The sequence below is a fragment of the Vidua chalybeata genome, chromosome 1, assembly GCF_026979565.1.
Source record: "Vidua chalybeata isolate OUT-0048 chromosome 1, bVidCha1 merged haplotype, whole genome shotgun sequence".
Classification (NCBI taxonomy): Eukaryota; Metazoa; Chordata; class Aves; order Passeriformes; family Viduidae; genus Vidua; species Vidua chalybeata.
The window spans coordinates 115394160-115421168 of NC_071530.1; the positions used below are offsets into that span (position 1 = coordinate 115394160).

Genomic DNA, 27009 nt, shown 5'->3' on the forward strand with positions numbered 1-27009 from the left:
CATGTAACTGCTAAACTATTGCATGCATGTAGTTACTCCATTGCATAAATATGCATTTGTGACTAGGATGAAGGAACAGTAGGTTCATGGAAAATTTTAAAAATAAATTTTTGAGAAGCAGTTTGGAGCAGTTCCAGTCTATCTGAGCACTGCAGATGTAATGCAGGCTGCCTGCATTTGCAATGCACAGTAAAAATTATCAGAAGATTCTGATTAGTAAGTGGAATGTGTAATGTGTTCCCAACAGACCATTTTCCCATAAGAAATAACTCATTTTAAGCTCTGCTTATTTTTTGAAAGTGCATAATAGACCTGACATTGAGAAAATTTTGTGTGGAGCAGGGGAAATAAAAAAGCCACCTTCAAGTTATAGGAACTCCAAATCAAATAATTTGGTTGAAACAGTCCTGCATTATTTCTAGCAAAGAATTTAATTGACAAGTGAGGCATGAAAGAGCAGTAAACCTCTGATCCCAGGGATGTGTGGACTTTAAGCAGTGGAAGGGCCCTGCTGCTTGCCCTCAGCCCGCCCCACTGCTGTCCCAAACCACTGCTCAGAGGCTGCTGCTCACGGGTGGAGTTGGCTCCATCTTTAAAATGAGTTAGTTTATTGCCTGACTTGCTGCTCTAAGATGGCAGCTGCTTTACCAAGTTGTCTTTGCCCTGCTTCCCAAAGATAGGTCTTCTTCAAAAAAACATGAACAGCCCTTGCACCAGCATGAATTGTTTAATGTGCACTGTAAGAGCACACGCGTGGCACGGTGAGAAGGTATTTTCACAACAGGACATCACAACTGGTGATGGACAGCGAAGCAGCTGGTGTCCCACCATGTACCAGCTCACGTCTGGCAACTCATGTCTAAACTGCGTGGATCTTTGGGGCCTGGAGAATTCATAGACATCAAAATCAATATGTGCCGTGGTCAAGTCACCTCTGTTCTGAGACCCTGCACTTCTGCACCACAAAGGGTGATGTTTTCTGCTCTTTGTGAGCTTTTAAAATTATTTGAAAATTGAATTTTGAGATCTCAATCTTTTCTGGAGAGAATTCTTTCCTGAGACAGGGTTGCTTTTGTCAGCACGTCTGCCAGCTGTTGTTTCAGGATAATCTGTAAGGTGAAGCAGGCATTTATGGCAGTTGCAGCCCCTCCTTTTTCCAGTTCTTTCCAAAAAAATCTGAAAAATATAGAGATGTGTTCTCTGTAGGAAAATGTAGGAATAAAACCTCCTTTTCTTAGGTTTTCCAAGAGTGTTCACGAAAAGGGTCTGTGCTCATACCAAATATTCTAAAATATGTACATTTGTCACATGTAAACCACTGAAAACTAAATAAACAGAGGCTACAGATTTTTCTTTATGCAGTTTAGGTTACAGACTGCAAAGCAGCTGCAAGTTGGCATCCACTGAGAGGTGGGATTGGATTGGCTGCCTTCTCAAACAAAGTGCCACCTCAGAATGAAAACGTGAGAAACAAAATGCTGCATTTCAGCTTGGCAGTCAGCCCTGGTCAGAATTTGAACAGGAGGCTTCTTTGAGGTCCTTGGATGCTGAGTGAAATGTCTCTGACAATTCAGTATGTGCACAGAGATAACACATCAGTGTATCAAAATGCAACAGGCTTTGCACTGAGGAACCAATATTTTTCTGACCTCTCCTCTCCTGGTAACCTTGCTCTAAAGAGGATTCTTGTCTTTCCTTTGTTTTGGAAACTTCATCCATTATCTCTTTCACCTAATCTGTTTAAACCTATTGATTTCACCTAATCAATGTTTAAAATGCATCATATATATTTTCATTTGTAGTTAAATTTCTGGGCTGCTAGCAGTGATTCTTATCCTGTACTTTGCATTTTCACTTTGATTTTGAGACCTTCCTAACAATAAACTATGAAAGACACCAGATCATTATTTCTAAGGATGCCACACTGATATATATGCAACCCTCTGTAGCTGAAAAATACCAGTGACATTCCTCTGTTCGTCTAATCCTTGACTTCAAGACATCATCAGATCAAAGCCAACCACTCAGCCAGAGTATGCTGGGTTTTCTTAATTTCCAAAAGAAATACCACAACTTGCAGAGCAGAAAATCCCCTGTATCCTTCTATAAAATCCTTCAGAATGAGACACGCTTATGGCTGTGAAAGGAGGGAAAAAGCAGATAAAATTCTGACCTCCTGTAGAAATGAATCTCCTGTTATTTCTCTCACTGAGGCTCTGATTTCACCCAAGAATTACAACTGTGACTTCTTTTAAAAAGTAATTTGTCTCCTTAAACAATTTTTAAAATAAATGCAGCACTATCACCCAAGGTATGGATTTGTGCTAGTGAAAAGAGACACTCCGTTGTGAAATGCAGACTAGAAATTAATTCCCTCTGAGTCAGTTTTGTTACATTTGGTTTGTTTTTTTTTTTTTTTCCTTTTAAACAGAGTCATCAATTTTTAGGCCAGATGAGATCACTTTAATTGTTTTGCCTTTCTTTCTAATACCAATTATATCCAGGCATGAATTATTTCCCATTCGAATTACACAGTATTTCAGTTGAGAAATCCTATTTTGATTCGAACAAAGGCAATGATGGAGAACCCACAACAGCTTTTTCTAAATAATTTCAGTGGTTAATAACCCCCTGCTTAGATAAATTGTAATCTCCTTTGCAGTCTGATTTTGTCCTGCTTCAAAGAGCAGCCCCAAGGTAGTTCTGTACATTTGCTGCAAAGGCTGAAGAGCCCACTACCATGGTTTTGCTCACTGTACAGACATTGTGAGTGCGTCTGCCTTTAACTTTTTCTTAGGTACACTAAACAGCTGTCAGATGAAGAAATTTTCATCCTACCTGTTCCAAGGTTGCAGCGTTTGCTTTTGTTCTCTACCCCAGGATGCAACACAAGGTGTCCTAGCAGAAGTGACTAGCACAGCCAAGATAGCCTGCATGCACCAAGGTTAGTGATTATATATATATATAATCACTATAGTGATATAGTGTTAATGATATTCTCTTGTCTTTGTGCAGTCTTTGCACATGTTGGAGTGATGGCTTGAGCTTCACAGGCCATGTCTGAAGTTACCCCTTCCTGCCATCCACAAGGCAGAAAGTCACCAGACCTGCTAGCACAACACCCCCTGCCATTTCTCCCTAACCCACTTCAGCTGCAGTGATCCATGTTAAAGAAACAATTCACAAAACAACAGGAAAAAAGTAACACACTGCCCTAAGTGTTAAGGTAACCCAGATCCCAGTGACAGAATGGGGCTGGGGAGCGAATGCGTCAGCAGCTGCCCTGGGTCATCTGCACATTCCATTGAACAGCCCTTCTTAGGACCCCCTTTTTCTGGAATATTTACACCTAACTTAGGACCCAGCTGTGCACTGTCCCTTCAATACACATGGCCTTGTATTGGCTGATGGTTAAGCTCACCACACATCATTCTGAGCAGGCACCTCGCTGTGTTACAGCAGCATTTGTCAGGCTCTTTGCTTGCTCTAGCATAACCAAAAGAATTTTGCTTCATTTTCAGATTTCCTTAATTCTTTTATCTGTTAAAAAAAGCCAATGGTTCTTCAAAGTTCTTAAGCAATTGTGCTTCTCAAGATTGGTGATCTATTACTAATAATGTTTTATAGTTTTATCTTTCAGTGAGTTATTGTTGTAAGTCCTTGCCAAATTTTAATGAGGAGCCCTACTGACACACTTGTGGGAGCTTGTGAGGATTACAGATATGTAACCCTTAATGTTGTCTTCAGAGATCATGTAAGGACAGCTGCAGTGTTCATCAGTCTCCATTCACCACATGGAGCAGTTACTTTCTCCTGGTGACTCCCTCTTCCCTTCCCTCAGAAATAGAGCCCCAGGGTCATGGTGCCTGGAGCACAAGCTTTCAGAAGGATTTATGTCTCCTCTAGCAACTGATTCCTACAACAGGCACCATGAAGTATCACCACAGTGGAAATTTTAGTACGGCTGTGTCTTCATTATCCTTTTGCCATCACACTTTAAGCTTCCTCTCAAGTTCCTTAGAAATATGTTAATTAAAAAAAGATTTTCAGCAGAAGAGAGATGAAACACAGTGCTTACATGTGTGTAAGTGTCCAGTTGCTGAGGGTGGGGCTCCCATCATCTCTCAGACAGCCTGACCTCTGCATGTTGGTTTATTCCTGCTGAACTGTATTTGACTTGAAATAGTGAAAATAATGATTTTGCTTCTTACTTGTCTAGTTCATATATCACTCAACAATTGTTGGCTTTGCCAAGGGCGACTCTTGCTCTATTAATCCACAGGCTGGCTCTCCAGAGTCCTTCACTGTGGCCTCACCCCAGCCTGCCAACTTCTGGGTCTACTCAGGGCTTCTTACCCACACACAGCACAGAAATAATATTAACAGCATCCACTTAAATCAACAAGGCAGCTTTGGGACTATGCTTAAACTGTTAAGCCAAAGCATAAATATTTCTGGAAACCTCAAAAATGTGAGTTTAGAGTAGGAAATTGCTTGAAAATTCACCTGTTACAGGTGCTACTGCAGTTCCAGTGTAATATAAACATGAAGTAACTTTTATAAACATGAAGAACTTAGGATTCCTAAGGAAATATCCTGTGACTGCTTTTGTTTTTAAATTTACTATGCTTTAGTTCACTAATTGGTTTATTACTGTAATTACTAGTCTTTCAGGCAACACTTATTAAAAACAAATTAGGTTGCTGCAAACTCTGGTGATTTCATGATCATATAGATCCATATAAATCACAGTTAATTAAGCTCTTTATCACTTAGGTCTTCCATACACAATGTATTTACAGCATTGCAATAACAGGCAATATTCCTACCTTTCCACACCAATTTAGTTATATTAAAACAAAAATGGGTTTTAACAACAGAGGCTGAAAACCAGAATTTACTTAGGTAGCCTGCTGCACAGTAACAATGATATGATGGTGTAAGCTGATGGTGTTTATCTAGAGAGGGGAAAAAACCCTAGAAATATAAGCATAATCTGAAAAATGCTATTTTTAAAAAGGGAAAATAAAGCAAGCCAAGTTAAAACTCTTTGAATATATGTTTCCTTTCCAAGTCTTATCAGAGTTGTTACAGGGTATAATTCTGTCTGCACTAAAATGAAAAAACCCAAAACAAACCAAACACCTGAGCCAGTTAAGAGTACAAGTATTCCTTAAAATGTCCAAGCCGATATGTGCAAATAAATATAGTCTGGACTTGTTTTCTTCTTTACAAGATCCACTCTCTAATAAATTTCTCTTTAACAGCCATTACCACTTCCAGTAAAGATTTTTGTACTAAAACAGCTACAGAATGTCTCCCGACATGCAGGAGTCTCTGAGTGGTAAAGTTAGAAACCAAAATGTGCCATGGGTCTTCAGGAGTTTTGTCTTGAATTAGGATCCTTCAGGGGCAACTCCACTAAAACTTCCAGGCCAAGATTCAACAGTTGCAAGTTTTGATCTTCTAAAAGGCATAATTCAAAATAGAGATGTTTTTTATTGCTTACGGAAAAAAGAAAATCATCCCTCAATCAAACCACTTGTACTGACCTTCTCCATGTCTGCTTTCATATTTATGATGACTGGACAAATGCACTAGTTAACAATTATTAACTAGAACTTAATGCACTAGAAAATAGTTAGGAGCTGCTTCCTCCACTCCCTGCACACCTGAAGGCCACGCTAGGTGAGAGGTATCTGGCTGTGCTTTGGAGGCTGACCCATGGCACCATGAAGGAACTGGCAGGTGAGATGTCCATCTGCAGCCCAGCACTGGCTGACCAGCGCCTCCAGGGCCTGAGATAAAATAACATTAGTAATAAATACTGATTTCAGGCTGAACTGACTAACATTACTAGTAATTTATTAAAGCTGGCTGCTGGGGGATTAATATTTTCGAGCTGCTGGCATAACGTAATGACCTGATGTATCAACATTTCCTCATATAATCACTACACAGCTCCTACAGATACATGTGTATTATTGCTTTATGCAATACATCTTTGGAACTCTCTGTCCCATTAGTTTGGTGACTTTGATGGCTGCTTTTGTGAGATGCTTCAATCCTGACTGGCATAGAGCACCTCCAATGTGAGATGCAGCATGTTATCATCTCATGGTTTCTGTTTCTTCATCAATATTTTTTCAAGTGGGTGCCCTGCTCCCAAACACCCAGCAATCCATCTCTTGCTATGGTATATTGATAATCTGAGTATATTTATGAAGAGATTAGGAGCCATGCTTTTTTAATATGTATGAACTCATTTACATTTCTCTAGCCCTGAAAAACACAGTAAATAAAACAATAAGGTAGATGTTGGAGTCAGTTTGAAAGAGGAAAAGATTTTGTGAAATACTATATTTTAAATGTTATTTTAGCATGTTGGAGCAGCATACTTATAATGGCAAAAAGGAAATAAAGGAAAAGATCATTAAAAAGAAAAAAAAGTCCTACCTCAAATGTTACCAAAATGTCACATCACATAGAAACACTTTCAAAGAGGAAGATATGTTCTTTCCTGATGCACCAGTTCCATAATATTGTGACATTTACATTCTAATGATAACTAAACTTTGATCTTTGGGAAATTTTAAAGCAAAGAGCCTGATTTGCTGTGATTTTGCCACCTCCCTGAGGGAACTAGATGCAGCCTGCAAACCTCACAGGAGTTATACAAACAGAAAATAAGAAAGTAAAATATTGGGAAAGATGGCTGTTTGGATTATGTGTGCACAGAGACGTCATGAGGATTAACCAGGTTAACACTGAGGTTTGGTTAAGGATAGCTACACAAAACCCATGCAAACACTCCCCTGCACTTAGGAGGACAGGGAGCTAAAGACATAAACCTGAACCCATCTATCTTTTACTGACACTGGGCTGTTGCAACGTAGCAGTCAGAGGATTCCACACTGGGTCTTGAGAACTTGGGAGGTAATGGGCTAAAGGGATTGCAGAGCTTCAGCTTTACTCCTAATCCCTGTCACAGAATTAAAACAAACATGGGGAGGAAATCCTGTGAAAACCCTCCTTAGGAGGGAGTAAAGGACATCATTGTGCTTACAGCTAGGTGCTGCTCTCTGAGCAAGGTGGAGGCTGTGGAGCCTCCTTACTTTTGCAGGGCATGCTATCACGTGTCCTGATAGAAATATCTACTTTAACAATTAGGCTTGGGCTTGATTTAAGGTGCAGAAAAGGTTTGCACTTCTGACGAAATACTGGCATCTGAATTCTGCTGAAGGCAAATCCTCATTTTACGCTGCAGCCATTCTTTGGTCTCTCCCCTCTCAGAGCCTGGAAGGAAACTTTTCCTTCACAATGTTTTTCTTTCAAAAGCCCAGCAGCTACTGAGTTTTTAGGAACTGTTTTATTTGCTTTGGTGTGCTGGGAAACTGGCTACCTTTAGTAGCCAGTTTTACTCACTTTAGTGTGAGTAAAAGGGGAAAGAGCAATTTTACCTGGGTTTGTACCTTGCTGAATCCTGCAAGGCACATCATGCAACTCAGTGATATATTAGAGTGAGCAGGTTCCTTGCAACAGGGAGATAGAAAAAAAAAAAAAAAAAAGAAAATAGGTGGTACACAATGCCATGCAACCAAAGATACTTTGCTTCTGTTATAATCTGCTACCATACCCTATTCTGGGCAATGTTGTGCTTCTCCAAATTGAAGAAGCCTTTAGGTTCATTAAGGTCTCCAAAGACAAGCACCTTCTGCCCAAAAGTAATTTTCATCAACTGCCCTTCAAAGTAATATATGGGACACAATCAATTAACTCTTAAGGATTAGAATCTGAGCTACATGTAATAAATTCAACTACTTGCTCCTGGATGGAATTTTTGCTGTAAGTAGGAATTTTCTTAGTGTCAGAGTGTTCAAGATAATAGTCTGTGGTGTGGCTTTTCAGAGCCAAATTATCAAGCAATGTATATTCTGTGTATTCGAGTAATTCAATGATACCACCAATATTCAATATTCAATATTAATCTTTCTGCTGGAACTGATGCATAACAAAATATCTCCAATGAGAGAAATATGGGGCTTACTGCTAAAATTCTTGCCCAAGCTTTTCATACAATATTTCTGAACTTCAAACAATATATAATAATAATTTAAAAATGCAATTCTCCCATCTGAAAATGAAAAGTGTTTTTTGTGATTGACATAGAGTGTTTAAAGGTTAGCATACAGAGTTCTTATATGCAGGGAAATATCTGTGGAAGAAAATACAAACTTTGCAAATTGTTCTTGGTTTGCTTAGTTAATAACACTCAATGTTTTATATTTAATTACAGTAGATTGCAATTCATTATTTCAAACAGATTTAAAACCTAATAAGCATCAGACTCCAAATACTCCTCCTTTGTGCACATAACCACTTCCAACTTCTCAACCTTTTGTAATATAAATACAGGAAAAAGAATTTAAAGTATGTACATAAAGGGAGATACACTAGAACATTTTGTCTTTCATTGGAGCTGGATAGTCAACACAACAAGAAAAATTAAACTGGGATTTAGAGACACTTTTTTTACCTTGTAGAATGAAGAGCTTTCATGATTTTACTTTAATTACCTTTTTGTTCAGTTTTTCCTTTGTTGTCTAAAATATCAATGAGATTTCTGTCTTCTATTTTCCATTGTTATGAATCTCCTGAGCAAAATTGCTGCCTTCAACTAAGAGCAGAATAGAAATTGGAGACAAAGGCACAGAAATGTTTAGGCAACAGATTACATTAAGAAAAAAAAAAAAAAAGAGGGAGAGAAAGAGAAAGAAAGTACATCTTACTGAAGCAAAATTTATAAATATTTTCGTTTCTTCCTACTGCAGAAACTTTCTGACCTCCTCCAGGATAGTTTCCCAAAACTGCTGTGAAGGCAGCAAGGTGGAAGACGGATGGAGAGACTGCAGTGCTCTGCCTTTCTCCCCCTGCTGAGCTCTGCCGCAAGGCAATGCCAACTCAGCTCTGTCCTCTTCCAGTCCCTTTACCCACTTCTTACTCCTGCCTTGTCTGTAATTAGACTTCTAAGCTGTCTTGGGAAGGAAAAGAGCTAGAAGAAGCACATGGAGAAAACCTGCTGGCTAACCCTGGGAATTAGGTATATTCAGATCACTGCAACTCACACAATGTGGCAGCTGAAATGAAGCAGCATCATAAGACCCATAAAATCATACAATCATTCATATTGGAAAGACCTCTAAAATCCTTGAGTCCAACCATAAACCCAGCACTGCGAAGTCACCACTAAATCATGTCCCTAAGTGCCATAACTACACATCTTCTAAATACCTCCAGGGGTAGTGACTCATCGAAGGAAAACTTTTTTCTAAAGCAAAGAAGTCTGAATTAACCAAAGCTTGGTAGAATGAGGATAAGATTAATAGCAGTGTACCATTTCTAGAATTACAGTGTTGGCAGAAAGATATTTGTTTAAAAGAATTCTTTCTTTAAAGAAATACACTACATTATTATCATAACTGTAATAAACCCAAAAGATTTCAATCATAATTTTGTCTGGGAAACTAACTGTGAAATAACAAAATCCCCACAACTTTGTTTTTGGTATGTGAAAGAGAGCACATCTAAATTAATCCTCACATATTTTCACAGTTAGATTGATGAAAACTATGTCCTAGAAAACAAAAGTAGGATTTCCAAAGTCTGGAAAGCAGAGAAGCTGAACTACTGCTCCTTCAAGCACCTTTTAATCTACACTAGTGATTGTGAGGAAAGTGGGATGGAGTTCATTGAGGACTTAAGACAGCAGAGCTGAGGACAGGTAAGTTCTTCTTTCCAAAAGGTTGTTTGGGAAAGGCAGACAGCCTTATTTCCAAACAAAACACATAGTCCAAGTGGCTATGCACCCTCCATCCATGCCAGTTGAAGCCAGCATGTGTTCTAACTTAAACAGGGATAGGTCAGCCTTGGGCACAGGTACCAAACCTACCAGATTGCTGTCAAAGGAGCATAAAACTCTCAGAGCAGAAGTGCCATGGCACAGCTGTAAACCTGCTTGAGAAGTGAAAAAATGTGAGGTCTTTTTAATCTCTCAATTATATTTTTACATTGGGCTGCTAATAAGGAGGAGAGGAGAGTAAGATCTGCAACATTTCTTCAGCATGTATAAACCCCAGGAATTTGAGACACCTTCATGATATTTAGTATGAATGCAAATGACTCTTCCCAGGTCTTTGTTTTCCTTTTTCCAAATTTTTAATGGGTTTGGCCTTGGTGTCCCTTACTCTTGAACAACTCTAATGTAGAAAATAATAGGTGTTAGTCTGGTTATTCTGAGCCCCAGGAGAGTATTATGCTCTCTTGCAGCAGTCCTTGACATCCCTGTGAGCACTATTCCTATCCCTGTGGGCACTATTTCACCAGTGTCTTCTTCTGAGGAGAGGCTTTCACCTGGGACACCTTCAGTTTGGGTTCAAAGTTGAGGTGTGTGACAGAGATTATTTCTCCGTGGATGTGAAGCTACTCATTGTCTCTGTGCTTTATATCTGAAATGGGCAGGACCATGTTTCACCTGTGAGAGGCTGAGGTAGTACTAATTTGCTGATGTTTCAGAAGAGGAGAGAACTGCATCAGTGCTTAGAAGATTTAGCAGAGTCACATCTGTATAATGTCGAAGAGATTTTCATTGGGTAGATATTGTGTTGGGGTTTTAAATGGAGGTGGAGTATGGTGTGTCTCTGCAAGCTCAGAAGAATAGGTCTCACTCCCACTGCAAGGTCTGAGCAGAGCTCTCAGTTCAGGAGGAAATCCTTTGTCATGCTTTCTTCTCTGCCTGCAGATGGCTTAAAGATACTGCAGATTATTTTTCCTAAGGTAAAAAATGCCTCTGCAGAAGACTAGGCTTTAAAAGGTTGTTTCTTATCAGTTGAATTCTGAGTTGAAATTGAATAGTGGCTGCCTTAGACCAGTATATGGCTTGTAAAGTGAAAGCTTGGCAGACAAAATACACACCTTCTTCTACCTTGTATTTATTCTTTTTTATGGCCCAGTCAAGACAGGAAACATTAAATGCACTATTACATTATAAATTTACTTGTGAACTACTTTCCCAGGGAAGGTTAATGTATGTTGAATGTCCCCCTCCTCTCACTAAGCTCCCCATCTTTATAAATGACAATCTCCTCTCTTTCTGTAGATGTCTCCAAAAGTCATTGCTTGCAGCTCTCTGCTCTGCTGACAGCCTCAGGGAGCAGCATGTCTGGGTGAGCATGGATGTCTCTCCCCAGCTGTGTCACCTGTGCCCACATCCTTGCATGGCACTGACTGCTATGGCTCTCTTCTCCACCATGGGTGGGGGGGGGCAGACAGCATTTTAGGAATGAATGTTCAATACCAGACAAGAAAGAGGGAGAATGGCTAAAGCCAGGTCTTCCTCAGAGGTCTGTATTTCTTGTCAGCAGCTGAGTTGCATGGGAAGATGTAGATCTACAAGCTGCTCTCTGCAAACAACTTCTGTGACAAATTTAGACCCTCTGTGCCTCTTGCTTGCCAGAAATTCTTGTGAGAATACACCAGACATGAAGAAAGGCAGAGAAACAGCCACAGCTGGAGCCTGGCCAGCCCAGCTGGCATGGTGGTGTGTGTGAGGCCCCTGGAGCCTGTCCAGGGACAGGATGGTGGGGGAAGCTGCTGGCGGCACGACCTGCTTTCCTTCCCCCACACCTGACAATAGCCAGGTCACGGTAAAAGGGGGAGCCAGACCTGGAACAGAAACAGTGAGCTGCACTCATGAGCACTCGTTGAACAGCTGGAGACCACTGATGTTTATCTCTAGGGGAAACACGGCTGTCTCCATTTTGCCTTCATGCTGCTACACTGTTTGCAAGGAAGGGCAACCCCTTCTGAAGATAAACCACTGAGCAACTGAGCCAGAAGAGCTGTACCATGATTCAAAAGGCTTTGACGTGTTTGTGTAGTACACCACACCTTCCCTGTAAATGTGTGTTGTCATAATGGCGGCACTGGAACTTCTTTTTGTCAATGATCTACTGAGAAGTCCCTCGGTGTGATGTGTGCTCAGGTAAATTGTGCTGATTAGCTTTTCAAGAGGGGCTAATGAAAATCACATTAGCACTACTTAACAAAAAGGTAAATAAGGAAATCTTTTGGAACTGGGCAAATATTTGGCATCAGTCATGTGTTTCTGTGAACAAACCTTTTTAGAGTGGCTGCTGATGCCACTGTCTATAAAGAGCCATGCATGCAGATTAGGAGTAAAAACTGATGTTGCTAAAATATGTAAGGTAAATATTTTGTTTTACAACTGATGAACTTGCGGTAATCACACTTTCAGGATTATACAAAAGGAATTATATCATTTTCAGGGCTATGAGTACAGCATAGACACCTGATTTCTGACCTAAAGGCGTAATCAGGTAATGTCATTACTAAGACTAACTGTGATGCTTGGCTTAAAAAGAAAAAAAAAATTGGTGGGGTTAAGGGATTAAATGAGCCCAGAACCCCGTTTTCCGGAATGCATATATACAGCCAATCACCATAACAGCTTGTCCCAGATTCAGACATTTTTTGATCTGCTGGCTTTCACTAATATCATGATAAGAGCAAGATACACAAGATACACAAATGTTCCTTTGAAAATGTGAGCAGTTCTCTGTCTTTCTGTATAACTGAAGGCTAAGCCTGCAAGGATTTTTAGAATAACTCCAGGGAGGAAGTTTCTAGGAAAAGAACTCATTGTACCCAGAGATGGCTCTTGCTATGCTTGTAGGAGTACATCCTGCAGGCAGCTTCTCAGCAAGAAAGAATAATTCTAATTAGAAATGTGAGGAGGCATTGGGCTAGAATGAAGGTCAAGAAACTTTGAAAAATATTTGTAGTTTATAAGAAAAGCTTCTACAATATGTAAATGTCCAGATAGTTCATTAAACAAAATCTGTGGAATATCAATAATAGAATAGATTTTTACAATTAACTACTGTATTTGTTGGACCCCATAACAGTAACTTCTTTCCTTAAGTTACTCTTTTCCAAGGTCAGAAGGAAATTGCCTTCTCTCCGCCTACAGTATTGCACTGTTGTCATGGCATATCAGCCATGGGTAGGTTCTTTCATTTTCCTTACATGAATCCCGGTTGTTACCAAATGCAGCAGTCCTGGCTGGGGGGCAGAGGGGTGGGATAGGAAACCTGTTTGATCCAGCATAGAAAATACTCTGTTGAAATTGGGAATCCTCCAAATTCCCTTCATCTGTGTCTCAACACTATTCCTGCATATTCTCAGATGAAGGAAAACACACCACATCTTCATATGTCTAGATAATAAGAATTGTTTTCAATCATGAGTATCTACATTGCCAATGTAGATAGTAACTTCAACTGCAACGTAAATGCTGGACTCAAAAAAGAGAATTCAAATCGAGTCTTTTTATCTACTATCTTGAGATGCTGTAGGAGGGCAAGAGAAACCATACAGCTGGAGTATCTAGTTTTTCTCTGCACTAAAAAATCCTTTTATTGAAGAGGGAGGAAAAAAGTGGAATTTCAGAATCTCTGTATCTGATGAGAGAAATTTTTTTGTGCCTAAGCTGGAAAGAAAAACAATCCATTGCTGTGGTAAAGGGTTGCTTCTGTATTTCTGCCAAGGTCATTGAATGCATAAATCCAGAGAGAGTACAGACTTTGAAAGCAGCTCAGCTGTTTCCCCACAGCAGCTCTCTTAGGACTCAGAAGGGTGAGAGAGTTTTCTTGACATTGCAAAACTGTTAAATACAACTGAAAATATTTTTCCAATGTTTGGCAGTTTGAGATCTCAACAACATGTAATGGATCTAGTGATGCCCAAGAGATTTTTATGGACAACAAGTCAGTATGCCCACGTTTCTTTCCCAAGGTCTCCTTCCTTCAGAGATCCCATTGTGAGGTTTCTGTGTTGCAGTCTTTCAACAACCGGGCTTGTTTTCAGGCTCTTTGAATTCAGGTCAGTCTGTTCTCTGTTTTTTTCCATATCTGCTTTGCAAGGCAGTGCAATTGAGCAATTCAGAGCACATGCATGGGTTAAGCCTCTAAAAAGTCCCTTCCTCCAGCCAACACCCTTCTCCTGAAGTAACCCATATGATTTCAGAAGTTTTACTGGAATTGAAGAACATCAGGGTGTCAAAACATAAATGCTCAGTGAAAAAGAAAGTTCTGTTTCAATGTACCCAGGTTGCCTCCTGTGTTCAACTGCCTAAGTGCCTCATGGTACATCTGGCTACCTGCTACAGACTCCTGAATCCCAGGTAAACATTTGGAGATGAGAGATGTGGTGTCACAGCATGGGCTTCTGGAACTGTGGTGGGAAGCCTGAGTGTTTCAGCTCCATATCCTGAGAAAAGCAGAAGTCCTGGCCTTGCTCCATTGGTGGGGCTCTCAGGCTTTCCAAGTTGTTTGTTCTTGGAGAAACTGGAGAATATCCAGTGGAAAGTTAACAGGAGAGTGAAAGTCCAACAGGAGGAATCCTGTAATGAAAGGCTGGGCTTCTTTAGTCTGGTGAAGAGAAGGCTGAGGGGAGTCCATAGGAGCCTACAGATTTTCAGAATCTCAGCATCGTGCAATGGTTTGTGTTGCAAGGGACCTTAAAGATCATCCAGTTCCAACCACACATCTAACATCTAATCTAAACCTACTCTCAGTTTGAAGCCATTCCCCCTTGTCCTGTCACTACATGCTCTTGTAAATAGTCCCTCTCCATATTTCTTGTAAGTTCCATTCAGGTACTGGAAGGCTACAATGAGGTCACCCTGAAGCCTTTTCCAGGCTGAGCAATTCCAATTGTCTTAGCCCTTCCTCACATCAGAGAGGTGCTCCATCCCTCTAATCAGCTTGGTGGTCCTCTCTGGACTTGCTCCAACAGGTCCATGTCCTTCCTGTGCTGGGGACCCCAGAGCTGGCTGCAGCACTGCAGGTGGGATCCCACCAGAGTGGAGCAGAGGGGCAGAATGCCCTCCCTGTCCCTGCTGGCCAGCCCAGGACACGTTTGGCTCTCTGGGCTGAGTGCACACTGCCGGGTCATGTCCAGCCTCCCATCCACCAACGCCCCCACGTCCTTCTTGCAGAGCTGCTCTTGATCTGTTCATCCCCAGCCTGTGCTGAGACAGGGGGTTGCCCTGAGCCAGGAGCAGCACCAGCACTTGGTCTTGTTAAACCTCCTGAGGGTTCATTTCTTGAACTTGTCCACACTGCGCAGAGTGAACTGCACCACTCAGTGCACACGGTGTCATCTGCACATTTGCTGAGGGTACACTTGATCCCTTCATCTATGTCAATAATGAAGATAATAAATAACACAGGTTATTTAATATAGCCAGTGTTGCAAAGATTATACAAATCCTCTGTAGTGGCAGACCATGTGATGAAGGGCAATAGCCACAAACTCTGTGCTCAGTGATTCAAGACAGGCATTAGACAAGACTTCTTTACTGAGGTGACAGCACAGCACCAAAGCATGATATCCATTGAGGTTGTAGAATCTCCATCCTTCGAGCTTTTTGATATTTAGAAGTATTAGACAAAGCCATGAATTCATGCAATGTTGATGATAAACATAGTTTTAGCAGGAGTTTGAACTAGGCATCTCTATATGGTGCCTTCTGACCTACACTTCCATGAATCTATGGTGATTTGAAATCTTCTAGGAGTCCTGCTCTTCAGATAAGCAAGATCACAGGCAGGAACAGCTTATTTATCTTTCAGAAACAGATAAACAATCTGCACTTTTCCTCCCAAGACAGCTGTACTTTTTCCCTCTCCTTCCTCAGGTTGCACACTTGTTGAATTTCCTGTCTGTGAGAACTTCAGAGAGGTTTTAGTTTTGTTCTGTGTTGAGATGGCAAGCATTTCACATGTGTGGGTTTCCATGGGACCACATTAAGGATGTTGTCACCATGAATAAATCACTGTCATACCCAGGTTGGCAGATGAAGATAGAGAGCTGAGATCACTAGCACAAACCTTCATTGAATTGTTTCAGTAGCTGGGCCAGCATTTCCAAGCACCTCCTCTCCCAAATACCCCAGGTGAGATTGTTCTTAGCTTCAGTGTATCATGCTCCATCCAAGAGGGAAGTTGGAGTTTTGATATCTGTCTCCCCTTCTGGTGCTGTACATGGGCTCATCCCCCAGAATCAGGCTTGCCATTAAGAGTATTTGCAATAATATCTGCAAAGTTGCCAGAAAACCTTGCTGCTGCCTACACTTTACTTCAAACAAACTGAAAGTCTTTTCTGTGGTTTTTTTTTCACCACTCAGCTGCAGCAGCAGCACAGTCTGAACCTGTAAAACAGCTCCACTGAGCACGTCAGCTGAGTCACTGCTTTTTACCATAAACCCCTCACAGCAGAACCTGGAGAAATCAATAACACCAAGCAGCTTAGTAAAAGTGCTGAGGTTGTGCAAGGTTCTTATATAGAAAACACACCAAGTGTTCACAGCAGGAAAAGCACCTCAGCTCATTAACACTGGAAAAAAGCCTTTAATTCACCACACACACCAGGTGCCACCTCTGTGATGAGAGAAGGTGATGGCTGAAGAAATACAGGAAGGAAGTGGAATCAGTGACACCACCGGAGGGGGAAAAGATCAGTTTTATAATTGAGCTTTGGAATACTGTTAATTGCATTTTGTATTCATCTCTATTCTGAGCATAGAGCCTGCATAAATACATGGATTCTGAACAGAGGCAAAAGATGAGCTCTTCTTACACTGTAATGCTGAGCTGTCTGAGGGCAGGAACACCACAGGTGAGCTGAATGCCCTCTCCCTTAGCAAGTCACCCTGTAAATCTTGCTGTTTCTGGGAGACTGTGTTCCCATTATCCTCTGTGGAAGGGATAACAAGATGCCAAATCCCACAAGAGTAGGGGAGGCTGTGCTGCTCTCAACATCTATGCAGAGAGAGCTCTCAGCCTGCAGTGTGGCCAGTGGCAAGAGTCAAGACTCAGGATAACAGCCTGTTCTTAAACACACACATCCACATGTACATGTACACCCTAGCTTGCATTCTGCATTCTACAAATCTCTTTCTAAGAAACTTGCCTCTAACTATTGGCCAGGCATGCTGCTCCTTTGATACTCTGAAACTCTTTGCATATTGAAGTGATTTTTGTCTTGCCAGCTCTAAAATTTGGAAGACTTGCTGGACATTTCACCAGAGTAAACATATTGAAGCATAACACTAGCTATATGCTACACATTTCTGCACTCTAGAGGAAAATTTATATGAAAATGGCCAAATGTCTCTTTGTTTTGACAACTTTTTCCATCTTGCATCAACATAGCATTTGATTTCACTTTTCCCCTCTTCTCTGTTTTAACTTTAGTCTGTGAAAAGGTAAAGACTCTATCCAGAACAGTAAGACTTTCCACAGCCAGTAAGCAGATGTTCTTTGTTTGAAATCATATCCCAGCACACACTCATCTCTTATCTGCTAATGTCTTGTGATTATAATCACAGGGTTCTTCTAATTATTACAATATCTTCTTTATTCAGTTATGAAACTGGTCCCTAGGGACTTGAGTGCATTCCACTGATCATTTGAGCTCTCTGACAATTCAAAATCTGTGATTGCTGAAGCAGCAGCAGTGACCTCCCCTTGAAAACTTTTCGGGCCAAAGAAAGAAATGACAGCTGTGCAGGAAAACCAGGTACACCCAGTTTAAAGAAGTGCAACCAGACAGATTACAACCCAGGTGTCCCTAGGGTGAGCTAAGGCATCTTCTCCTTCAAAGAGGCCACTGGAACACTATCACAGCACCCCAGGGGCCACTGCTCTGTCTTTCTTCACTTTTCACCTCTTGGTTTAGCTGCTTAAGACCTGAGGAATATGAGCAGGGCACCTTATGCATACACAGGCCATGGTAGCATTGGTTTTGTTAGGGTTGAGCTGACCTTTTGTGTTTCACATTTTTGGTTTGAAAGAAAACAATAGTATTTGCCTTATATGACATGTTGACTTTCTAAAACCATTCAGCTTCCATACTGTCTGGTGAAATTGCATCCATGGTCTGCAAAATACAACACTTCTCAGCTGTTGAGAATGAACCTGTAAATGGGAAAGAAAAGCCTGATGGAAAGGAGGTACACACTGGAGGTAGTGTAAAGCAGAAACATCTCCAAGCCTTCTCTGGATCTGAATTACTTTCCTTACTAGCAAACACTGATATTTCATTTATTTGCTCTGTCATAATTACAAGGAGAAGTCAAAGAGCAGATGAAAGACTGGGATGTATACAGCAAAACAGGAAGAGTACATGCATCCTACCTTGTAAAAAATCTTCCTTTAAATAAAATGTTTATTTTAACATCTTTCTTTAGTGCAGCTAACATAACAAACACATAAAGCCAAAACACACCTGGAGTTATTCATCATATTCTCTTGTGTTCAAATTATTTATCTACAAAGAAACAGGTAAAAAACACCTCCTCCTGTAGAAAAAGCATTTGCACCCAGAAAGGTCTCTTGCCTCTCACCTCCAGTGTCCCCCAGCATGATGGAAACACCAAACCTGACACCTCCAGTTTCACGGCCTATGACTTCAAATTCTTTCCAAAGTAAGCAACCTTCTTAAAATTTTAAATTGCTTCCTATAACTAAGGGAGCCACTTCTTGGCATTAGCTGGGGTGATTCCAATGCTCCTGCTGCATAACTCATTGCTGCACAGGGGTAGCAGCTATGAGAGGATGCACTTTGTCCAGTTTCTTTGTACCAAGCTACTTTGCACCTCTACAAGTTATATTGGATTTAGAGTCCACACCAGGAGAACCCAGTCTGGTGAGGCACACAAGTAGCCAGACCAACCAACTGAGCCCTTCTTTTACTGCCCTACAAGAAACTGTGTGAAAAACTGCTTAACACAAGGTGAAAAAAGCACTGAAGGTATGACTCAAGATGATACTTCAGAGACTTAATACTGGGCCAAAAGAGGACATCTGTGTGGCAGCAGCTCTCTGGCCACAGAGAGCAACATACAACTTTCCCAGGCATTGTCCTGGGGAAGGCTGTGAGAAGATCAGAGAAAAGAATGATAAACAATTCTTAACTTCACTTGCTGCACATATTGTTGTAAACATGTGGAATGTATTATGGAGATTTTTTTACCAAAGGGTGATTTCTTAATTGGCCAGTGGTGATGGTGTTTGGATTCAAGGACCAATTGGGTCCACCTGTATCATGACTGTCTGTAAGGGCAATGGGTTTCTTAATAAGTATAATATAATAAAGTGATTGAGCAGCCTTCTGAGAAGCATGGAGTCAATGCTAATTATTACCCCTTCAGGGATGCCATGCAATGACACATCTGGAATGTAACCCAGTGATTTATCCTACTTAGGGATAAAGAGACAGCAGGGTGAGGCTCCTCCATCATTAGATATGTTAAATGTGAAGTTGTAATGGCTGACATCTTCAGAGCATGGGCACTACAGGGTAGAGAATCCTTAGAAATTCACTTTGTAAAGTCAGCTGTCCCAGGGTAATAATTTTTCACTGTATGTTCTTGCACTCATCTATTCTGCAGGGGGAAGAGTGTAGCTCTTATTCTCTGCAGTTATCCCCACTATTTCCTCATTTTTGCTTTAAAAGCACTCTCGTATTCTTCTTCCCATGCCCTCTACATATATTTTCTCCTTTGTTGTACTCCAAGAAAAGCAAAATTGCAGTACAAAGGAGGTCTGTTGCTTTGTGTTTTTGAATGGCAAACCTTTCCACAAGTAGGCGAGGCATCTGATGGTCTGTAGGCCTTCAAAGCTGCTCACAGGTAGCAAGCACTGTTAAGTTCCTGCCAATCCACGTTTGTGCTGACTGACTGAACAAAGTTTCTTCTCTATTATTGTATATTTGCCTTTGGAGAACTATCTCCAGGAGAGTTCTGCACTTGCCCTCTGAGCCCCTTTACCTTATGCCAGTGCATGATGTGCTCCTGTTAGAGACTCAGGGCTGTTTGCTGCTATCACAGAGGCACCACAGGGCTGCAGTGAGGCTCTAGGCACACACTGCAAGTCACTCTTCACTGGCAATACCAAGACTGGCTGCAGACCGAAGGGCGACAAGAGACTGAAACACAGCTCACACCCCAGGGTAACGGTGGAACTATTGTGACTATCTCCCAAGTGCCAATTCTGACATCATCAGCATTCCTACAAGAGGGAGTGAGGTTCCTGAGAATGCACTAATCTCTGTCTCCTTACTGCCAGTGCTGGGTATGTGTCTACAAAATCACAGAAGTGGAAGCACACATGCTTGCAGAACATCTTAGGCCTTGGGATGATGGTTTGAACTGGCTTTTTGAGCGAGGACCAGACTATAGTTATTTGCACTCTGAAGAATGTCTAGCTTTTAACCTACTGAGTGAACCATGGAGAATTCTCTGAAGGGAGGGATTACTGGTCTTACAGCACTCTTTGAGGACAAAAGCAGGGCAAATATGCTGTTTGGACAGTTGTCCTTGTTAGTTCTTTTTTCAAAGGAGGTTTTGAGCTATCAACCCACACAATTTTTTTTGGCGTATTCATGGAACATTGTGTACTGAAATTTTGTCTACAGTGAATCTATTCTTTTGGTGGGAAGGTTCTCCATCTGTCAAGCCTTTCCTTCCAAGTCAGGGTGAGTCCTTGGAAAGCTGGACGTCTGTCTTGGTTTAGGGCAAATTTGGGAGAAAATTTTTAAAGGGTTTTTTTTAGAAAGTAGATTTAAGTGGTTCTTTTCTTAACTCATTTATGAAAATATTTTTTTGGAGAAAAGTGGAAAAAATCTGTTTATTTAATAGGTAAAGTATTTACTAGTACAAAAGAAATGAACAATATTAAATGATAAAACTTCTCGCTGTTCTGAAGAGATGATAAACTCAGAAAGTCTACCAGTGGAAGAGGAGATGGCTCTGTCCATACAGGCAGTCCAGCACTATGCTGAACCTACCCAAAATGTGAAACCTCCCCATCTTTCCATGTATGTCCTGACACTGACAGACTAAACCATTTTCCATTGACTGAGTAATACTTCTCACAAAACAGCGATCTCAGTTGGTATTGAATTAATTTGATTCAGAAACTTGGTAGGACATTTCTCAGTGCAGTTACTAGACTCTAAACTTTTCTTTACTTAGTGACAATGGGATAATCACAGAGGTGTTTAGGAATTGTATTTTATTTTGTATTCGTATCTTGCATCAGTATTTTGTTTATTTGTATTTATGTATATGTGCCAAATACTTGAAAATAGATGGTGGATGCTAGGATCTCTAAATTGCATCTGTACAATTCATGCAAGATTGTGACTACTGTGCCCACACAAATTTTCTCTACCAACACTGGAGCACCACTTGTAAGTAAAACTGTAAAGGATGGAGCCATCAGTATAGCACTTAAATGAGGCTGGGTTGGGAAAAAAAGAATTTAAATGAAAAAAAAAAATGAGCTCTTTCTTTATTCCTGAGTGAAATAGATATTTATTTCAGATCCAATTAAATATTCTATTAAAAAGACTTAATTGTGGAGGGACAATATAAACAGGCTTTTTAGTAAATTAAATGTTCAGCAAACCAATCATCATTTTTCCAATAGTCACTTAAAAACAGAGAATACAGAAATGGTGATAGGAATACCTAAATTAAATGTACTTGTAACTTGGAGAGTATTTCTACAGGTCAATATCTCAGGTCAGTATTCCCTTCTCTCTAGGGAAGAAAACAACCAAACAATAATATTATAAAATGAAACTGACAAAGAGTAGAGATTTTCAGTTTCACCACCGTTTATTTTCCCAGAAAACTGCTTTAAAATAGAAAAATTCTGGAAACTAAAAGTGTATTCATTATAAAATGCTTTTGCATTAACTTGATAAACAACAAAATAATGGTAGGAAGACTTTTCTGCCCTTTGAGGAACACACTCTTTATTGAGTTTAAAATTATAATAAACCATTGAGAGCCTACTGAGCTAGGTAATAAATGTAGCACAGCAATTTAAGAGTTCATTTCTGTGGCTCTATAATAGTTTCCAGAGGTTTTCTTATCTTCGTAGGGCTTTTATGGTTGTGCAATTGTAGTAATTGAAAGTAGATTAAAAAATTATTCTCCTCCAGATCTTTCCAGGAGAAAAAAAATAGATGAAATCTGTATGATGTTTCATCTGGGAAAATATAGAATTATAATTTTCATATAACATAATGGTCAGTATGCCTGTACCTGCAATCTCATTATTACTGAGAATATGTATAAAATTTAAATTAAATTGGACATGCTCTCCTGGTTTGTACACTCATTCCCACTAGCATAGGCAGTGCAAAGTTACACCTGGCACCCATGTGAGCAGAGAGATGGGGTTTCACCAGCACAGCTTCACCAGTGGTGTGAAGTATTAATGCTCCCTGGAGCAGCACCTGCCCCACTCCGATGGCAGGAGAAGCTCTCCTGGTGCCAAGAACTCTCCCAAGCCATGGCAAGGTACAGCCCAGTCTTTGCAATGGGAACATGCAAGGGGAACCCTTGGGGCTCAGAGCTCACGTTCTGAATGGTGAAGAATGTACAGAAGATTCTCATACTGAATACAGGAGAAGAAATAATAATCATGTAGGGGGGCTTAAGAGTGTGAATAAAAATTTTTGCAAGGGAAGGTGATATCAGGAGGCAGGGCAGCTCTGGGAAGCTCATGTGCAACAGAGGTGTGTTTCTGGGTCCCAGATTTGGATGGGAGAAAGGTGGTAGCACCATAGGCAGAAGGTGCACCCCTCCTGTTTCCAGCTTTGACCAAAGACACTGGACTTTGACGAAAGTGTGAGTTCAGAGCCTGAATCTGTAAATCTGTCAAGATGAGAAGAAAAGTGAATTTTGGCAGAGGAAGTACAGATACTGTCTCAAGCAAGATATGTAGCAAGTGAGAGAAGGCAGACTTAGCATCCTCACAGACACAAGAGATCAGAATTATGTGAAAAAACTGTAACATGAGCCTTAGATAACACAAAAGCTTGAGAAAAAAAGGGAGACATCTGCCTGGATATAGGTAGCCACAGTACTTAAGTCAGAAAGGCTGAAAGGGAGAGAGCTTATACTGCTGTGATATTACACATCTGTGGTGGGAGAGCAGCTCATGAGCCAGGAAGGCAAGGATCCTGCAGGTGAAAGATCTGCAGAAGAATGGGATGGAAAGGTGGGAAATCTCACATTTCTTATGTGGAAATTTGATTAGATGTTCCAAGTCCTTCTGCCCTTCAGCTACGCTGGAGAAGGAATTATATGCTGCCATGTCTTAGAAATGCATAGTGGCATTAGTGAAAAATGATCTCTAGTGTCCTGCTATGAACGTGCAGGAGCCTCATACCAAGCCCAGTGTCTTGGCAATCTTTGTAAACAGCACAAAGAAAATACTTTAAACCAAATGACTTTGTAATGCTGTGCAAGGATTTGCCAAATTTCATTCATATTCTGTAAATAAAAATCCTGTTATCTGAGCCACAGTGACCACTGAAATCATGAGATGGGATATTGACACACTCGGAGGAAAAATTCTCTGATTCTTACATATGCATGAAGGGACTCCGGCTGTATCAGCATTGTGAGCCGGGATAATGGACTCTCGTGGCACAAGAGAGCAGGGGTCACTCGCTGAGAGCAGGGTGGGGATGGAGTTGCCATCTGCACATTCCTGATTCTCTTCATGATAATCGGCCCATTTTTCAAAACATACTTTCCATGCAAACGCAAGTGCTTAGCATTTATATTAGTAACATATGTGTCATTGTTTGAGCGGCAAGCTCATTAGCACCTCGATGTGACATGCCACCTGAACAGAATGAAGCTTGCAGAGATTAAAAGGTACTGGGAGATGGCTGAGGGCAAAGTAGACAGTGGCAAACAATAATATCTAAAAGCAGGGAGAGTCATACTTTTAATTAATTTACCACGCATTTTGATCGATGGCTCTAACAACTTCCCATTTAAAGGTGCACAAAGAACAGTCATGTCCTAAAGGCAATGGCCTTGTGTTGAGCACAAACAGAAAGAGTCTGGACTACACTTGGATCAAAAAATCAAACCAAGGAAAGAAGGAGAAGAAGACTGTTGAATCCCTGAAGCACTGACATTTACAGGTTACAAGTAGGTGGGAAAGGTACTATAAAAATGCAACTACTACTGTAAAAGATTATTATTAAAATATCCAAGGGGACAGATTGCATCTATAATAGTAGCACTTGTGACTGAAAATCATGAAGGATCAGTATGGATGTTGCTAACAGACTAAGACTGAAGTGAGGTAAACTGCATGGGCAGCATGCTTAAGACTTAATTGCAATAGAAAATCTGCCTTTGTAGAGAATCCTCGTCTGTTAAATAGAGAATGATTTATTGAAGTGACTTTCTTTCTCTGTGAGGGTCCTCAGAAGGGAGCTGAGGATGATTTAAGTACTTAGATGTATGCACATGCCACCAAGAAAGGACAAAAACAGTGCCAGGACTGATGCTGGTTTCTGGAGCAGAGGGCTGCTTTTGTGCTAAAAGCCTGAGTGGATTTTGTCTGCTCTGTTTAAGAAATGCATAATAGAGGGGCTTTGAATTAGGTATAAAAAGGTGAAAAAGGACTTCTACTCAAATTAATGTGACACGACCCAATGTGAGGCAGAGCCATAAGGTAGATCTCCTTACACCTTCTCCTTTGCTGAGAACATGAAAACAGTTTTAGTCTCTGCAGATCCATTTTGCTAAAAGACAGGCTAGAGTGTAGTCACTGTTGCAGCCAAGGAAACCTGAACCAGATGCATCTGAAACAGATTAAAAAATAACATCTTGTAAATAAATATTCTCCTCCCTACATCCCAAACCCCTATTCTTCAGAGTAGGTCCTTTCCTTCAGTCTTGCTCACAGACCAGAAACTTTTACTTACTTCCTAATTGCAAGAAACTTTACACAGTTGGGGAAACCTCTTTATTTCCATTACCTTTGAGGTCTGGCTCCATTTCTGTGCTTCCTGCACTGGTCAGGAGCCTCCAGCTCCTCTGCATGGCAGTCTCCCTGATGCAGCATCTGTCCTTGAGTAACCCAGTCCTGGATCCACAAACATTGCCTGCTGCTGCCTTCTCTGCCTCCCTGCCGGAGCTCTGACTGTCTCAAGTGCAGCAGCCCAGACTAATCTTGTAGCAAAATAGATACCTACAGCATAAATGGGGAGCACACAAGTAAAAGCCATTATGGCCTTGCCATGTTTCTGTTGATATGAGAAGTTAAACCAACATAAAAACTCAACTATCAGAAGGATAATCAAGATGAGCCCTTTTCTGCTTCATTATATGGGATAATATAGAACTATATATGGAATATAATATATCACATAAACCAGGGAGTCCACTGGATACTTCAAGCTGTGAACAAAATTAATTGAAGAACAAGTAAAATTATATACCAAACACATGGTCTTATTTCAATGGGGCTGAACCAGAGGAACAGCACTGCCACAGAGTGGGAATAGGAGTGTGGTGCTCGTCTTGTGGAGATACTAATCCTGACATTACTAATAAATGAGAGTATTGCAACATGTAATAATAAAGGAATATAATGAATATAATAAATGAATATAAACATGGAAAAACAACAGTGAGAACAGATGGCAATCAATACACAATGGGGGAATTAACACAAAATCAGTTTGGATACTGAACTGTGGCTACAACTGAGCTGATTGCTGCCTGGTACCTAAAGTACCTAAACACAACATCAAAACCAGCTTGGCATTGGCCTATTCATCCTCCTCCAGGCAAGCACAATGTTCATTCCTTCAGGCACACAGGCCTATGTATATAAACACAAACACAGAAGAAAGATGCTTTGATTAAGTCACCTCCTTTCATTTTCCCACATATCATTCTCCTGCATGACTGTAGCAATCCAACCAGCCTGTAATTCCAGCTAAGTGGCAATCACCACAGGTATTTGTTGACTTTTCTCCACCTTTTGTGTGCAGACAGGTTGCTTTGCAGTTGCATGGATAACTAAATCATCTCAAGCTGCCTTTGGAAAGGTTGGAACCTGGGAAATCTGATTGAGTTTGATATTGTTATAATCTTGTCTGTACAGTCAGTGTATCACAATACCACTGAATTTAGATGCAATATGGAAATGAAGATGCACCATAATAATCAAGCCATCTTATATCCCACTATGGCTTATTTATTTTTTTCTTTACTCATGAAATCTTTGTGGTTTATGCTTAGCTCCCTTTTATATAACATTTAATCAATTTTCGTTTTATTTTTCTTTTTGTAGGTCTCATATGGGTGTCACTTAAACTGAAACCAATTAAGAAACATCTGTAGACAATAGAACAGTGTCAAATGTGAACAATGAAATTTCTTCTAAGAGAAGAGACAGAGAGTAGAGTACACTCTCAGCAAGACTGAAAAAGCTCTGTCCAAACAAAAGCCATGTTTATGTCCTCACTGGAGCTCCAGTGTGTTGCAACCTGTCTCTCAAGAGCACTGTAGACCAAGACATAGTTGACCCAGACATTACAATCAGCAATACTAATTAAATTTCAAACACCATCATCAGCTAGTCTGGTTTAGGTACAGTGTTCTTATAAGACATAGGAACATAAAGCAATGATTACTTGTTTATGAAGATACTTTACTTTAAACTGATTTTTTTCCTATTTTTTTAATTCACAAGAACTCACTAGAGAGCCTCATAAAGGTTATATGGAGACATTTTGCCTGTCTCTAACCCAATTTCATTTCTTTTATGCTTCATCTGAAGTCACTGGAATTGTCATGTTTCTTTATGGGATAATTATAACATCCCTGTAAGGTTTTATTACCTTAACTCACTGGTATATATTCTCAACCCTAACTCTAGTTTAATATGTATTTTTAAATAATTAATATGTAGCCTAGATAAGCATGTGGTGCAGCAGAGAAATTAGAAATCAGGAGTGTCTCTGAGGGAAAGATGTACCCTGTCCACATTACTATCCTTCCCATAAGAATGGCCAAGTGGGGTTAGACTCAAA

General features: G+C 40.5%; 3 long non-coding RNA genes across 6 annotated transcripts; 2 read left to right on the forward strand and 1 right to left on the reverse strand.

Moving 5' to 3' along the window:
- Window positions 1–713: 713 nt before the first annotated feature.
- On the reverse strand, window positions 714–5441 carry LOC128785792 (uncharacterized). The gene is made up of 3 exons (XR_008430036.1): window positions 4079–5441; window positions 2839–2930; window positions 714–1176 (listed from the first exon to the last, which is right to left on the reverse strand). It is a non-coding gene; the product is annotated as an uncharacterized LOC128785792 (long non-coding RNA).
- Window positions 5442–13474: 8033 nt separating this feature from the next.
- On the forward strand, window positions 13475–19250 carry LOC128785786 (uncharacterized). Of its 2 annotated transcripts, XR_008430032.1 has the most exons (4): window positions 13475–13959; window positions 14187–14260; window positions 16666–16758; window positions 17988–19250. It is a non-coding gene; the product is annotated as an uncharacterized LOC128785786 (long non-coding RNA). The 2 variants fall into 2 exon arrangements; XR_008430035.1 differs by lacking the exon at window positions 16666–16758.
- An 887-nt stretch (window positions 19251–20137) lies between these two features.
- On the forward strand, window positions 20138–26551 carry LOC128785773 (uncharacterized). 3 transcript variants are annotated; one of them, XR_008430026.1, is made up of 4 exons: window positions 20227–20619; window positions 21235–21336; window positions 23953–24119; window positions 26268–26551. It is a non-coding gene; the product is annotated as an uncharacterized LOC128785773 (long non-coding RNA). The 3 variants fall into 3 exon arrangements; XR_008430027.1 differs by lacking the exons at window positions 20227–20619; window positions 21235–21336 and adding an exon at window positions 20138–20216; XR_008430028.1 differs by lacking the exon at window positions 21235–21336.
- Window positions 26552–27009: the final 458 nt, after the last annotated feature.